General features: G+C 40.1%; 1 long non-coding RNA gene across 1 annotated transcript; it reads right to left on the bottom strand.

Moving 5' to 3' along the window:
• Positions 1–10,126: 10,126 nt before the first annotated feature.
• LOC139434459 (uncharacterized) lies at positions 10,127–10,878 on the bottom strand. The gene is made up of 3 exons (XR_011643812.1): positions 10,825–10,878; positions 10,375–10,435; positions 10,127–10,262 (listed from the first exon to the last, which is right to left on the bottom strand). It is a non-coding gene; the product is annotated as an uncharacterized lncRNA (long non-coding RNA).
• Between the last annotated feature and the right edge of the window lie 2,176 nt (positions 10,879–13,054).

Genomic DNA, 13,054 nt, shown 5'->3' with positions numbered 1-13,054 from the left:
AGCCTCTTATCCCCAAATATGGAGCAGGTCAATTCTAAAACTGTCAATCAATGGTCAGATTGAACAATGGAGTTGGGCAGCAGGTTCCTTTCAGTCCCTAAATGAAAAATGTACATTGTAAAGTTTACACTCCCCCTTTTTTACACATTCTCTCATGTGTAAACAAAAACCTGTATGGGAAGAAAACCTTCAGGTCATAATGGATTATAAGACAATACCAAACATTTTTCCCAGTAAACACTTGAGAGTGTTTCTCTCCATCATTCAGTCCTAAAAGAAACAGAATTCCAAATTTCCTAGTTTGAGTTTCACATTCTGCAAACAGCCACCTCCTGTGGGAGTGAAACATCATCAACCAGATTAGATACGGTTTCCCCTTTTGTGCAATGTTAGGAAAGCTCTCATTTCACACATTATTATCACACAAAAATAATGTGTTAGTCCAAAACATGCTTGATTAGTCATCGTTTCAAATCACGCAGTTGCACTGATCAGGTGCAGACATACACACACTCACACTCACACTGTCAGGTTGTAAAGTCAGGTCTGGTCAGGTTCACCGCAGAGTCAGTCATTGACAGTGCCTTCCCAAGTTACCCTGTCTGTCAGGGTCAAAGGTCAGTTGGTCTCCGTCTTTTTGGCCATGTGTTGTGCTCTGCAGAGACTTTGATGTTCCAGCACAGGCCAGCATCCTCCGTCTATACAAATCTGTATATATGGAGCACCATCATTTATTAATTCACAATTACAACTATAATGTTCAAGATATTTCCAACCCCTCCTTGCTGTTTCCCACATTCCCTGAAAAGTGTCTAGCCAAAAAAATGTCACTTCCTTATTGTACTATTACTATTACTGCAATTCATTTACACCTAATTAGTATTAAAATGACTAATAGATCTATTTCAGAAACATGTGTACCTCACTATCTTGTGTCAAAACATTACTAGGATCTGTAAAGCTCTGCTATTTATTCCATAACTCATTCTATCAATTTATCTTCAATTCTGGTGCACTTAAAGAACAATGTTACCCTCTTTCACAGTGCGTGGAACTCTGGGTGTCTGAACATGAAACCAGTACCTCAAATTGAAATACTATATTTTGTTTAGAACCAGCTTTCCCTTCAACATGACCTATATAAATAAATATTTATCTGATCTTATAGAGCTGTTACTAAAACTCTCCCTTTGAACTGATCAATACTGTAACAAATTAAAACACTACCAAATTCACACACGAATAAAAAGTCCAGTGCATACTTCCTTCATGCCCCCCCCCTTTTTTTTATCAGTGTGTATTAGACTGATTTTCCACTTCCCTTTAATAGTTCCCCTCTTTTCCGCTATTTTTATTTACCACTTGACTAATTTATGGTCCATACATCTTCTTATCTTCACTTATTTATCAAGTCAATTCAAGTTCTTTACAATACATTAGTAGATACCTTGTGGATTCTTCACAATAACTAATCCCCTCTAGGATATGAAATCCATTCATCTTCAAGCAGATACTATGTCCTTATTTATGTTTTGTTCACGATAACAATGGTATAACAACCACATGTCATCAATTCTGATCCACCTAAAAACCAATGTTAAACTCTTTAGCAGTGTGTGGAACCCTGGATGTCCGAACATGCAACCATTCCTCCCTCCTTTATCAAGGATTTAAAAACAGAAGTCATTTCATATTTCCCATGGTAATAACTATGCTACAATGGTGAAATCAATTATTTAGATTGGAATACTATATCTGGCTTGGCACCAGCTCTCCCTTTAACATTATCCATACAGATAAAGATTTGTCTTATAGAGTGGTTCCTAAAACTATCCCACTACTTTATTCACACGTGAATAAAAATGTCAAAGAATATTATGTTAACCTGATGAAAAGATTGAAGAATATGGTTGTATTCTGAACCCTCAGTGTGTTCTCATTTTACTCTAATAGTTTACTGCTATTTTTAATTTAATAAATCTTTCTGTCTTTACGTATTTATGCTTTAAATGTGCGTTTTGTGAATAAGTGTGTTTATGTGTAAACTCACTCATTCCCGTTTTCCTTTTCTCCTCCTCTGGTTTTCTCAAGCCGTGACCCCGGCCTCCTCACTTCTAATCGACCATGCCAACTCCTCTGATTCTGTGTTCTCTTCAGTCCCTCAGCTGTAACTTCATCCGCTGTCAGCCATTGGCCCAGTTACCTCTGCATGCCCCATCTTGCACTGCTTTGCATTTTATCCCCTCCTTTACAGTCTCCCTGCTGTTTTTATGGAGGGCGGATTCTGCTCATCTCCCACACTTTGCTCTCGTGCTCAGCTTGGAACTTCATGGTCCCGTCTGAGGGACCGATGAGCGTAGATTTCTGCCCGTCAGCATGCTGTTTGGTTCTGGATGCCACAGGTGGAGATAGTTCTGGCTGCAGTTGTTGTTGTTACAGCTCTGGTTCTCTGTCTGTTCGATGGAGAAGGAGGAGTCTCCCGTTGGGTTAGGTCTTTTGTCTGCTTGGAGGGTCGGGACCGTAGCCTTTTCTAACTCAGAGGGGGAGTCCAGGTCTCGGGACGCATTACCTATAAAAAAATCTAGCACACTGAGGTTAAATAAATCCAACCCTTTCCACTCTGACTCTTTGTAATCATACTATCTGTCTTAATTGTTAAATGCCATCTAAACAACCTAATTGATGTCTACAAATGATATTACAAAAACCCACTCTAAAAATTGTTTCATCCATTGCTACATATGTACCCAACATAACTCTTTCAGGAAACCATTTTCTCCTATACATTGAAAAACGTACATGTTTCCAGCATCACATATTCCACACACCACGAAAGAACATCTACATATTTTCTCCAATATTTTAAGCTAGTTTCTATAACAAGATTATCACGTGTGACATAATAATCAGATGTCTTGTTTTCTAACCAAGAATATTAAACTTTAAAATGTCTTTTGGCCAGTTGAAGTCCTGCTTACTTCATCCTTAAACTCTACTTTAATTTGAAACCAAAAAAGGTCTTCCTTCTCCACCATGATCCTATCTCTATATCAAAGTCCAGACAAACTGATGATTTATCTTTATAAACCATGAGGAATGACTCATAAAACACTATTCTCCCTTACTTCAGTTCTAAATCAAATGAGCCAGACAGGAAACCCCTTTTAACCACTTGAAATTGTTTATCTAAGTTGTGTTGCAAGCAGGTTAGATCTGTAATGAATTAAAATCAATATTTAAAGACGCAATATAAGTTAAATATATTGTTAAGGTAATTACTGTTTTATTGTGAAGGCATCTCTGGCGAACAGCGGCCTTTGGCTTTTATTTTGAAAGGCCGTTCCGGAACAGCCGTGTTCCTAGAAACACGGCAAATTGACAATCGTTCCAATGCATTAACTATAGTCGTGAAAGAGACAAGGAGGGGGAAGGCGTGTGGAAGCAAGCAATGAACTGAAAATGCCACCAATCCTGTTTTAACGTGATGGCGCACATTGAAAACCTAAACGCCTTGTCATAACTGACAAGCGTTCAAAAACCTTTCTGCTTATCCCTTAGGCCACTATTTTTGTCTTATTCATAACCTAAAAATACAATTGTGATGAATAGCTTGCTTTTGTATCATTACATTTACCAACATAAAACAAGGTCTGTACTAATCAACAATGACAACCCACAGACAGCTCATTTAGTTAAATATACGCAATATATTGACTTCGCTTTTATTTATCTGACTTAATTAACGTGCTTCCCCCCCTTTCAGCCACTAGATGGCAGCAGCAGAGCACAAATGAGCTTCACTCTTCTGACTCAATGTCTGATATCCATAGACAATGCTCATACAGGTTATTTAGGTAAAAATCACACAGATTTATTCCCCTTACATTTTGTCCGGCTTGATAACGTGCTTCATATGTCGTCACGCAGGACTCTCTGCCTACCTTGCGATCAACGTTATGTTTACGTCAGCCTTTCAAATTAATTTTTACAGACAAGGGAAACGGGAGCCGGTCTCGTCACAATGTAGGTGACGTTAGCGCTCTCTCCCAAGGATTTAACAGATAAAAGTCCGCTGACACTTTCGCTTATTTGGTCTTGGACTCTTATTTTACCCCCAGTTATAAACGGCGGACCGATCTTAAATATCGATCATCCAGGTTACGTCGTGTGGGACTCACACCGCACATCCCACGAACTGCACCGCTCCTACGCCACTTCCGGACTAAACTACCTGAAGATCCACGCTAAACTGCTCTAATTTCTTGTTACGCAGGACTCTCTATACCTGACGATCAACGTTCACGTGTTATATATAACTTTCCTAACATGGTAAAAAAGATGCATTGTATACTCCATTCAAACTTCAAAAACACTCTGAAACGCCTACAGACAATCATACATGGCCCTGCTATTGTCCGAGGCGCCCAAAAGTGCTTGTTCCCGACCCAGTGTGGTCCTCTGAATCCTTCCACAGCCCTGTCTACTCGGAAACGTCGGAGATCACCATTTGTTAGGAGATTTGGTAGACAACTTGTCCACTTTCTTAAATCTCCTCGCGTTCCTACAAGCCGTTATCTTACAGGAAGGAAACCCAGAACCTACAAGTAACCGTTTAACAATAATCCACTTTAATGGTAATATACAATGCAATACAATCAAGTACAATCAATACAGTACAAATTACATACAGTTCTGTGGGATCCCACATTTACCTGATACTCACGTGAGCCAGCCAGCCAGCCAGCCAGCCAGAGAAGAAAGAGACCGAACACAGCGGGGTTTCTGTCTATATCCCTCGCTGACCCAAGGAGGAGTTATCTGCGCCTCCCTTCCAGACCAGTGATTGGCTGCCCAAATTATCATCAACACCCCACATCTTAAGTCCCCAATCCCAGTGGCTCAGCTTCCTTATCACAGGGATCTGAGATGACTATGTCAACTCCACACCTTCCCCCTCTTCCTTTGTCCTCACAAAACCACATGTTAGCAGGCCCAAAACCAGCCCAGTTTTCTACACAAATCATTTTCAAGCTTCTTCACAGTTTGCACGAATACATACAAATATTTCCTTACAACACACACACACACACACACACACACACACACACACACACACACACACACACACACACACACACACACACACACACACACACACACACACACACACACACACACACACACACACACACACACACACACACACACACACACACACACACACACACACACACACACACACACACACACACACACACACAGGTGTAATATAGGCCACAGCAGTGCAGGATTACCATAGAGGTAGTTGTAATTTGGAGAGAATATTAGAGAGTGAAAATCTACTATACAAAAACGGAGCAGGATTTAATCTGGCACACAAATCTCCACTTCCACTCCTCTCTGCTATTCAGTTCCAACATATTATCGCTCTCTCTCTGTCTCAACAGCCAACAACAGCCTCTGATTAATCAACAGACTTCATGCAATGCTTCATTGGATGCATATATTAGATAATAATCTCTATCTCACTCCTAACACATCTAAATCTACTTTCAGCATGGATAAATGTTCATAAAATACATCTATTGTTTATTCTATATGCCTCTTGAAATCCTAAAAACACATAATTGTCCTAGAACGGATTACAAATCGCCTGAAACTGGTACAAACAAGTGGCAACATGTGACGAAGGTGTTGCGCTGGGCTCTATCATGAAATCGAAAATCTGAACTATGGTGACCATCGGGCTGGCCTGCATGGTCTGCCTACAAAACAAAAATAAAAAAACGTTTATGCAGCCCCAACAACAGCCTCTGATTAATCAACAGACTTCATGCAATGCTTCATTGGATGCATAGATAATAATCTCTATCTCACTCATAACACATCTAAATCTACTTTCAGCATGGATAAATGTTCATAAAATACATCCATTGTTTGTTCTATATGCTTCTTGAAATCCTAAAAACACATCGTTTTCCTAGAACAGATTACAAATCGCCTGAAACTGGTACAAACAAGTGGCAACATGTGACGAAGGTGTTGCGCTGGGCTATATCATGCAATCGAAAATCGAGTGCGGAAAACTTTAATTAATTAATTAATTCACTAGCATTCTTCTTTTTTGTTCTTATTGTTTTTCTCAGTAAGTATGGTATATGGCTAAGGTACATTTAATCTTAAAATGTTAAGGGTTGGTTTGGTAGGCTGGAGTTAGGGTTAGTTTCAGTGTAGTGTTTTGTTTTGGTGATTTAGACAATTGATGAGAGTTGACATGTGAGCTAAGCTAACACAGCTAGGACCCAGCAGCATGTTCCTTGCTGATGTACGGTCCCAGTACAATCGGATTTAGGCTAACCCAGCAACAAGCTAATGTGGCTTCATCACGGAATCCCGGATCAAGCTGTTTCACTTCGCTGAGTGACCACAGGACAAAGTGCAGGACTCCAGTGAGACGAGACGAGCCGGACTGTGTGGTTCTAAAAGTTAATGGACAATGTTTACTTAAAGTGCACCTATCATGCTATTTTTAGGCAATAGCATAGGTCTTAGATATATAAAAATATATAAAAAACATGTATGAAGTGTTTTGCTCAAAGTACCAAACAGATCACCCATTCTAGCCATGCCTCATATCCCTCTAGTTCACTTACGGCCCGTCTACACTACAGGCATCGAAAAATGCTTTCAACGCTTAGCCCATTCACTTGAATCGGGTGACGTAGTTGATTTTGAATCTTCGCAGAACTGCATTGTGGGGAGCGGAGCGTGGCTTTGCAAGCATCGCGAGCATCAAAAGTTGAGCAATGTTCAACTTTTGAGGCTCGATGCTTGGCAATCTGACAGTACAAGCGCTAGCCAATCAAACCGCGTGTATGCTGAGAGAGAGTACGCAGGTAATTTCCTCATATTCCAAAAAATGGAGCGGTCGTGAATCACCCGGTGCTGTATGATCAGTCTCTGTTCACCTACCGGGATACAAACCGGAGGAGCGAGGCATGGAGGGAGGTGGCAGAGACAGTGGATGAAACTGGTAGGTTTTCGCCTGTTTGGGGATTTTATATCCAGTTTACTTCGTTTTAACATTGCTATTGCTTTGTATGCCGGGAGCGGGAGATTCCTGATTGGTTGTTGGTCGCCTTGGGCGCGTGAAATCGCCAAGCCTGAGACACGCCCAGCTTCAAGATTTTTTGATGCCTGTCGTGTAGACCGGCCGTTATTGTTTCAAAAGTGCTGATTTTGGGTATAAAGCTTGAAAAAAAAATGTGATAAATGAAAAAAAAAGGAGGGGGCTGAGCTCATGCGGGACCCGGCAGCTACTGTCTAAACTAAATACTGCCGTGATGAAACGCCATATCATAGATTATCAAGGATTATTTCTGAAACAGTATGGAGCTCAAAGGCTTTCTCTCTTGCCGGTTGCAAGGTGAGTTCCTTTTTATTTCCTGCTTCTTCACACACATGCTCTCCAGTACAGGTTAGCTCTGAGTGTTAGCGATGCTAATGTTGCACAGACCATATTACGTCCAAAACAGTCGGGCATTGTTTTTGATAGCAACTTTCTGATAGTGCCGTGGGTCCACATTTCCGATATTACGTCATATCGGACGCAAATCTGGATCAGCTCCGTTGTACCCCCATTTTTTGAGATTTGGGTACGGAGGAAAAGAGAGAGGGTTTTATTTTCTGACGCTGCGTGAATTCCCTGACACACCGGGGACACATATTTATGTATAAAAGACATCAAAAAGTGCATTTTGCATAGGTCCCCTTTAATGTCAATTATTTGTACTGTTAAAAATGCCCAGCAATATCATCTGCCCAGATAATTGAGCATTGATTTAGGTGGTTTACATTTCTCCCACTGTCATTCCAAAATGCACTACAGGTATGGACTACTGTTTTTGCTTTTCTGTCAAGTTTTTTGTGTGTAGCATAATTGACTAAGCTACAACCAGTGTTGGGAAAGTTCACTTTCTACATGAACTAGTTCAGTTCACAGTTCACATATTTTAAAATGAACTAGTTCAGTTCATAGTTCATAATTCAAAATTTTGAACTAAAGTTCATGGTTTCAAAAATGAACTAATTTATAGTTCATAGTTCTTTTTTCAATAAGTTGCTGCGAGCTATTATTTGTCTCCTGTACGATGTTAATGGGCCATTTCAATTTTTACAATATCCTCAGAGGGCCGTACAAGTTATTGACCTCTGCTTAAAAAAACTAAAATCACAGCTCATTCATTTCATTCTGTGCAAAGAAAAAGCAACCTCCTAATCCAGATATCTCACCATGACTCGCGTATGCATGCACGTGCAGGGTGTGGCGTGACCACCTAAACAGAAAGATAATTTATGGACACAAGATGTGTGCAAATGTATTTAGTTTCCTATCCATGTGAACATGGTTTAAGTGGGGGGGACCTAACCTCCTCTAGAGGGGTCCGGGGGGCATGCTCCCCTGGCAAGATGTGTTGCACTTTGAGAGCAACATTAGGAGATCTATGGACACATCTCTCAACACCCAAACACAACTGTAAGCAGATTTTCTTTTAATTTATGGATATTTGACAAATCACTACCCTTTCAAACTGTATTCTTCTTTATTAATAACTGTCTTATAGTATTTTATACCTGTTTACTTTATTCTCTTATTTTTTTTATAACTATAATGATCATATAAAGATGTGCCTTTACCTCACTGGTTGTAGACAAAGCTTCTTATATTCGTTAGCATAGCTAGCTAACCAGATGCTAATGACAACAACACAGTTATTGACTGTATGACAGATGAGCAGATCGCCACTGGGCTTACAACTAAAGACACAGACACGCAGAAACTGTGGCATGTGTACGGACTTATCGGTACTGCAATTTCTGAAGTGCTGGAGTGGCGTTCTGGTGCTCTCCGTCAGAACTGCACCCCTGTCAGTCGAGACATATACCACGTGATGACACGTTAGGCTCGTGTTGTGTTCAAGGACCCTGACCTTGGCCAGGAAAAACAGGTACTCGCTTGTTTAATTTTTTTGCGGTCTAGATTTCTTTCATTTTTTTATTTTTTGCGTGTGTTTATAAATTACCTCGAGGGCCGTACCAAATTGTCTCGCGGGCCGTATACGGCCGGAGGCCGGAGGTTCCCCACCCCTGCCGTAGAGTCTCACTCTGAGCGAGTGCTGCTGCAGCTGCTCTCGGCTTCGTCCATACCAGAGCTATTTAATAGAAGAGTTACGACACCGGAAGTCCAAAAACGGTTATCGTCACGTGGTTCATGTAGACGAGGGATCGTTCCCCGGAAGTTCATGGCGGGCAATGTGAATGCATTGATAACAGGAGATAGAACTACGATTTTTGGTAATTATTAGTGAATAAAGGTTTTGATTTGCAATATTTATACAACAAATCGATATGTGTATGTATTTACATCAATATGTTTTCAAAAATAAAATCGAATTTGCTAATATTAAGTGATAATATTAGGATTAGTGTGAACAACTAGTTTACATGTTACTAACAGTGCCTTGGTTAAAGAGCCTGTTGCTGTTTATTTATAGCTTTGAATTCTTTCAAACCAATATTATCTTCTTAAACTTGTATGGTAGTCAGGAGGATCACTTTCTAATGTTTATTGATACATTTAGAGGGAGGGGATCTAAAGTAATGCTTTAAAATTCAGATTGGATTCATTTCTACCATTTTCTTAAATTCATGGTAGTTTCAGTAATCCCCTGGTCTTTATGGCTTTCAGAAAGGACAGGAGACCGACAGGATATGATGATGATGATGTTAAATGTGTTGTTTTAGGAACATCCATTGCAAATACATGGAATTCAATAAACATTGAATAGCATATCATGCAGTTTGTCGGTGCCTTTTCCTCCGTGTTGTCCTGGTTTGCTGTGCTGCCTCCTAGTCGCCACCATGGTTTGCTGTGCTGCCTGGGGATGCTCAAATCGCTCAGAGAAAGGAGTACGAATGTACGGCTTCCCCACTGACACAGAGCGGAGGAAAAAATGGCTGGCTCAAGTCAGCAGGAGCAATTTCATGACCAACAGCAACAAAATATGTGATTTATATACAAACACTGCATTTGCACTTTTTCACAAAACGAAAACCACACCATTGGGAAAGCTTAATGTTTTGTTTAATACAAAAAAAACAGGGAAAGGCTTGAAAAACACTGAGAGTTGAGACTCAGGGTGCAGGGTGAGGGTCTCAGTGCAGGTATTCAGGCTCCATTGAACCCCCCTCTGGTTCTTGTGCTGAAAGAGGGAGTAACAGACAGGAGAAAGGGTTATACACACCTATATAGCACACCTATTGCCTTGGGGAGATAACGTGTTTACTTATATAAAACAGTAGTATTAAACGTACTTTGTGTTTTCACTCTCACTTAAGTCCCTCTCCCTTTGCCATCAATCCAGAATCAGCTGGGCTGCAACATTATACAGACAGGTAATAATCAACAGAATCACAAGGACACAATATGGCTCTGCTAAAAACACTCACTCTTACACGCACCAAAGTTATATTTATCTAATATTTAACTCCCTCCACCCCCGCATACAATCCCGTTTAGAAGCCCCTCTTCTCTAATTCAACATGTTGGACGAAATGACATAGAGAGAACGGAATTTACAATTAAAAGGCTGTTCAACGTGTGTTGCTAACTTGCTTCGGTATGCTAGCTTAATCTGTTATCTGTAAACGTTCCCTAAATCTACTAATTTAGGGATAATCCACTGACATCCTTTAATACACATGTTCATTTGAATCAGATGTACTGATAATATCCGCAATATACATCTTTAAACTTCTTCTTACCTTTAAAAGTCCGCCACGAACGGTCTATTATGCAGAAACTCCACAGCTCTGCCAGCCTTGGCGCTAACTTCCGGGGAACGATTGAGAGGCTCCACGATCCGCCATTGCTGTAAAAAAGTGGTCCATTGGAGTGAACGGAGATGTCGTAACTCTTCTATTAAATGGCTCTGGTCCATACTAATTCATTCATTCATTCATTCATTCAATGCTCGCCGGTTCCGCGGTTCCACATTGTTTGTTGTGAGGAGTCTGATATATTTAGTATATTTATATTTTAGTGCGACAGCCAGGGGTGACAGGCGCGTACGCGTCACAGGCAGCTTGCTGTTGCCAGATTGGGTGGTTTTCCGCATTATTTTGAAGCCTGTTTACGGTGTGTTTTAACTGGGTTTTCGGCTGAAAGGCATATGAAATCTGGCACACTTTTGAACGCCGTTATAATACAGTGCTGAGAATGAACGCACGTTTGAACGCCGTTATACAGCGCTGAGAATGAACGCGTTCTCAATTACGTTCATCTAGCGGAAATACAGTACGTTCAGTTCACGTTCGCCCAAAATATGAACGCGTTCATGAACGATCGTTCATTGAACGCGTTCAGGTACATCACTGGCTACAACTGCATCCTTGTTATGCAATATCTGAATCTTGGAGTCATTTTTGAGCAAAGGATAATGCCAACAAACCTACAAATCAACTTGATAGTGATACTATTTGATGCTTTAATTCATTGAATCTGCCAACAATTCTGTAAAGTTAAGAGGTTTACTGTAACTGGACTAAAGACATAAACACATAAATAAAGGATAAAGAACAGCAGGAGAACAATGAGAACGTTTTTAACATAAGATGCTGTTAACGATAAGAGCCAGATAGATTATATAACGCACTGTGATAAATTGGCACAGATGAGGGATAAGGAAATAATGAAAGAGAGAGTAGGTGGAGGGATGATGGTATGGCTTTAAAAGGGTTTAATGCACTGCCACGGCACTTATAGCTGACATATGCTGACTAGAGAATTAAAGCCTGTTGCACGTCAGGGGTTTCTATTTAAACATAATGTACTGAAGTATAGACACATGACAAAATGTATGTATTATGACAATGCAAAGACATCATACATGGAAATCACACAAGCAGGATGTGTGACCAAACAACAATATATTCTAATATATTTATGTAACTAGAAGTAAAGTAATATTATCTGCCAATCAATTTAGTAAAGTTTGCCTCATAATCTGTTTTTATATTGCTATTAGTTAAATATGTCCCAGAATGTTAATCAACTTCATACTGTACACTACCTATAGATGTTATTTTTCATGTATGTGTCACCAGTGACATTATGAATACTTTCATTTATCATCTTTAAACATTGTAACGGCATTTAAACAAATGAAAACCCGTTAGCAGGAAATACCCCTCTATATTAGCAACATACCAAAACAAGATCGCTTAAGTAAAGTATTAAATCAACTTTTTGCTGTACATTTCTGTATTCAACTCACCCAATAGGCTTCAAGGCAGGAGAAGGATTTATTCTGTCTTCAAGTTGGTGGAGAAATTCCAATACAAAGAGTATTTGATTACTGTTAGACCAGACGCAGCAGCATGTGAAAAAGGTTGCCGCTGCAACTTGTTATCGTGTTTTCACGGAGTGGGAGTAAACTTTATAATGAGGGCCTTAGCCCGACATTTCAAAATATTTTATTTCTACTGCGCACTTGCCAACCACAACAGTACCTGGGGCCAAATGATCAACTTAAACCGACAAACAAAGCAACCTTTTATTGGTTTGGATGCATTACTATTGCATCATCTGACAACGAAAGTGTCTGAAGCCCAATAATCCCTAAAACTGAAAGTGAAGGTACCTATATTCTGTAGAGCTCATTGATCTCAAGCCCAAGGGCTTAATTTAGGGAGACGGAACGATTGTGATTCAGCTCGGGTGTGGCCAGCGAGCTCCATTCTGTCCCCAAATGCACTCTGGGTTAAGATAAGATTTCCTTTGTTCTTGAAATTTGATTTGATCCTTGCCAATTTCATTTTCCTTTTTGTACTCTATACTCACAAAACTTTGTCAAAAAAACACATCACAAACTGCGAGATAAAACAACATTGCGAGATAGAGTGTGTGGGTACACCAAATGTACCAAGCTCTAAAGCACCCATTGCTGAATGGTATTGATTGTAACAAAGTTGCTCCGATATTCACTGGGACGTA

This window comes from Pseudochaenichthys georgianus, chromosome 1 (assembly GCF_902827115.2).
Source record: "Pseudochaenichthys georgianus chromosome 1, fPseGeo1.2, whole genome shotgun sequence".
NCBI lineage: Eukaryota > Metazoa > Chordata > Actinopteri > Perciformes > Channichthyidae > Pseudochaenichthys > Pseudochaenichthys georgianus.
Note: the sequence above shows the minus strand (reverse complement) of the source record. Positions and strands in the feature narration are given on the sequence as shown.